The sequence below is a fragment of the Eulemur rufifrons genome, unplaced genomic scaffold (assembly GCF_041146395.1).
Source record: "Eulemur rufifrons isolate Redbay unplaced genomic scaffold, OSU_ERuf_1 scaffold_410, whole genome shotgun sequence".
Taxonomy (NCBI): Eukaryota; Metazoa; Chordata; class Mammalia; order Primates; family Lemuridae; genus Eulemur; species Eulemur rufifrons.
The window spans coordinates 1-4,040 of NW_027183192.1; the positions used below are offsets into that span (position 1 = coordinate 1).

The window sequence follows — 4,040 nt, forward strand, 5'->3', positions numbered from 1 at the left end:
CGGTATTCTTCTCGCGCGGGGCGAGGGGGCGCTCCGGAGCATTCCTCTCCTCTCGGAGTTTCTGTCTGCAGTCTCTCGACTTGCTCTCACTCCCCTACCCTGCTGTGTGACTTTCTTTTTGGTCCTTTCATTTTATCTATTCTCTCTTTGCCTTTTCCTGCCCGCCTTTCCGCTCCCCCCCCCCCCCCGGATTCATGGTTTCACGTCACGCGGGTGACGTGCCGACACACCAGGAGGCCCTTCTCACACGTGCGCGTGAACACGCAATCAACACGTTTATGAACTAGAAAGGGATCTGGTGTGACTTTGCTATTATTTCCCCTCCCCTCCTCCCCGCGCTGAGAATGAGTTTCCCCGGGCTCGTGTGCCCGCCTGGGAATCGGCTGCAGACGCCATGGCCCCGGGTCGACCACATGTTGCCCTGGGGTCCACCAGATGTCTCTGGCGAATTGGGGCCCTAGGGTGCTTGTGACGGTGTGGTCACTAGGTGTCGCTCTGGGCTCAGTATTCTTCCTTCTCGCTGTGACTTTGGTCTCTTTTTTTCGAAATTTCTTTCTTTCTTCCTCTTTTGCCCTGTTTCCATTTTCCCTTCTTAATCTCTTTCTCTCTTTTTGTTGCTTTTTTTCCACGGCAGATGGGTGATGTGTGTGTGGAGGAAACGCGGCGTCAGGGAGAAGACACATCTCACACGTGCTCGGGAACACCCGATCGTCACGCTTCTGAGTACCGACCGATGGATCTGGTCCCGAATTTTTTAATAGTTTTCTCCTCTCTCTCTCTCTCTCTCTCTCTCTCTCTCTCTCTCTCTCTCCCCCCCCCTTCCTTCTCTTTCCTTTCTCTCCCTTCCTTTCTTTCTTTCTCTCGCTCTCTCGCTCTCGCTCTTCTTTTCTTTCTGACAGAGTCTCTCGTTCTGTTGCCCTGGCTAGAGTGCCATGGCGTCAGCCTAGCTCACAGCAATCTCAAACTCCTGGGCTCAAGCGATCAGACTGCCTCAGCCTCCCGAGTAGCTGGGATTACAGGCATGTGCCAGCATGCCCAGCTAATTGGATATACGTGTGTGTGTGTGTGTGTGTGTGTGTGTATATATATATATATATTTTTTTTTTTTTTTTTTTGAAACAGAGTCTCACTCTGTTGCCCAGACTAGAGTGCCGTGGCGTCAGCCTAGCTCACAGCAACCTCAAACTCCTGGGCTCAAGCGATCCTACTGCCCCAGCCTCCCGAGTACCTGGGACTACAGGCATGCGCCACCGTGCCCGGCTAATATTTTTCTGTATATATTTTTAGATACTGTTTCTGTATATATTTTTAGATATATAGTTTCTTTCTATTTTTAGTAGAGATGGGGGTCTCGCTCTTGCTCAGGCTGGTCTCGAACTCCCGACCTTGAGCGATCCACCCGCCTCTACCTCCCAGAGTGCTAGGATTACAGGCGTGAGCCACCCCGCCTGGCGTGTACGTTCTGTATTCACAGCCAGACGGAAGGCAGGGAGAATGTTACCCTTTCAAAGCCCGCCCTGCTCGCCTCTCAGCCCACCGATGGCACTCTGAATCCCGTGGCATTCCTTCACTCAGCTGAATTCTTCAGCACCCGACCCCCCCCCCACCCCACCCCCGTGCCACGGGAGTTCGTTCTCATGGCAGAGCCATCGAGGCTGTTGCCACACGTGTTGTAGGTGCCTAGGCAGACTGTGCCCTGGCCCCGAGGAGGTACGGAACCGCCTATCGCCTCGGGAGGGAGGGACAAGATGTGTCCGTGTCCAAGGCGACGTCCTGTCGATCACGAGGAGGCCTGCAAAGGCTCGTATCTGCCAGGCATTGAGCCACATCACATGAAACACCGGTGTGTTCCTTCACTTAGGTGGTGTCGCGTGTTGATACTCACAGAGGATGATAAACCCACTCGCATGCCGGCTGAGCCCCCTGTGTCTCCTCCTCTATCCACTGAGGGAAAAAACCGCAACGAAAGGTAGAAAACCACAGGGGGGGGAAGACTGCCCGTCGCTCTCCCTATGTGACCGTCCGGAGTGCTCGTTCAGATGGGAGGAGGTGTGTTTGTGTGTGTGTGTGTGTTTCATTGATTTTGGTGCCATCTTTTCTCTGCAGCTGCGTCAGAGGACAGCGATTTTTCCGATTTTCACTCCGCTGAGTGAATTGCCTTTTGAAGAGAATGTCCACAGGAAGCCTACGGTCCTCCCGCGGGGGTGGCCCTCCTCTAGAAATGAATCTCGTTTCTTGAACGGAGGGGACTTGTTGACGCCATCATGCTTTCGGGACGACTTCTCAGACGCTAGCTTTGGACCGCAACATAGGTGCCCCCGACATTGCCTCAAGGGTTCCGTGGTGCCTCCTGTCAAGAGACCCCACCGACCGTCCCCAGCCTGCCCGCTCAAGGGAGCCGGGCCCCTTCTGATCTGTCCGCCCGCCGGTGAAGCTCCCTCCCGAGGGTCGGAAAGCCCACCTGTTTCCCAGTTCGGTTGAATGATGGGGCACCCGGGCAGGGCACTGGCACCGAGTGACTCCATTCTGAGTCTGTCTGCTCTGGGGGGCGGGGGCGGGGGCGGGGGCGGGGGCGGGGGCGGGTGGGGGGGCAGTTCCGTCTCGACCCGGTGGCCTCCTACCGACTGACTCGATGGGACGGACCATTCTCACTCAGGATCGTGTACCTTCTTGGCCTAGGCACATCCCGGCACTGAAAGCCACTTTTCGGGGACACTCTCCCACGTACAGATAGATGGCCTGCACGAGTGCTCTTCCTTTCTCGAAACACTGGAAATCTGTCCTCAATTTTACCTGACCTACCTGACGGTGTGTGATAAAGGAGCATAGAACCCTCAGCCACCCTCCACCTTCCCGCTGTCCCGAGAGACAGTGCCGAGCGTGAAATTCTATCCCTGACTCTCTGTGTCCACCGGAACGTGGCCTGACTGCAGTGACGTCAGCTACGTCAAGTCGTTCTCTGGGTAGGGAAAGAACTTAACCAGATAGGCCCTATCGGTCGCTTCTCTGTTCTGATAGTTTTGTGGCAGCCATTTCTTTCCCCCTCTCTTTTCTTTTTCTGTCTCTCTCCCCCACCCCCACCCCCAAATTCTTTCTACGAAGACGTTTAGGATGTCAGATTCTGGCCACATGCCCCCCCCTAGGCATACGGGGGCCAGCATAGACAAAGGTCTTCGGTACCAAGTGTTCATTCCACGGTGACAGATATTGCCACTCTTGTATTGACCAGGGCGAGATGGTGAGTGGGTCAACTCTGAAACTCCCTGTACTCTACTTCTCTCTTGGGTAGGTCCCTGCCCCAACCCTCCGGCTTCTAGCACACACCCAGGGGCACTCTCTCCTCTCTGGATAAAGTTCCAGATGATCCGATCCGCTCCGAGGAGGAAGGGGAGCTGGCCGGGCCACCCACTGTGCGCCCCACCCCCGTCAGTCATAGGGTCCGTTCTTTTCAGGATGACACCGGCAGCGGTTGCTGGGTGTCACCTAGCGGCCACTTTGATCAGACCTCGGGATCCGGAAAGTCAGGTGACGTTGGGAGTTTAAGAGCTGACTCCCGGGAGGTGTGGAGGGCGGGGAGGAGAGCACGGTCCGGACGGTCCCACCCTCTTCTTCCCGGGCCCGCAGCTCTGGGCCCGCCCGGGGCAGCCCTAGCCTCTAGCGGGTCTCCGCCCACCCGCCCTGTTGTCTGCGGGAGGCGCCCCTCCTCCCGCTCTCTGCCTCCTCCCGGGACCGTAGGCCTCTGCCCGTCGTCTTTTTTATTTTTATTTTTTCCCTTTTGTTTGTTTCTCTTTTATCTTGTGTTTTAGGCTTATCGAATATCATATCGTATAAAAACTTAAATCACAGAATGAATTATATTAAGTAACAAGATGTGGCTTTTTATCCTACGCCGAGAACGATGAATTTTTCTCTTCGTGTCCATTTTCCTGTCCTGGAAGAAATACAAAGTTGCTCGTGATACTTCCCCATCATCTTCCAGTTTCCCCGACTGTCAACACGATGTATTCGATCGTATATCTTTGTGTGTGCACGTGGGCGCC

General features: G+C 55.1%; 1 pseudogene; it reads right to left on the bottom strand.

Moving 5' to 3' along the window:
• Positions 1-203: 203 nt before the first annotated feature.
• Positions 204-295, bottom strand: LOC138380408 (small nucleolar RNA U13; annotated as a pseudogene).
• Positions 296-4,040: the final 3,745 nt, after the last annotated feature.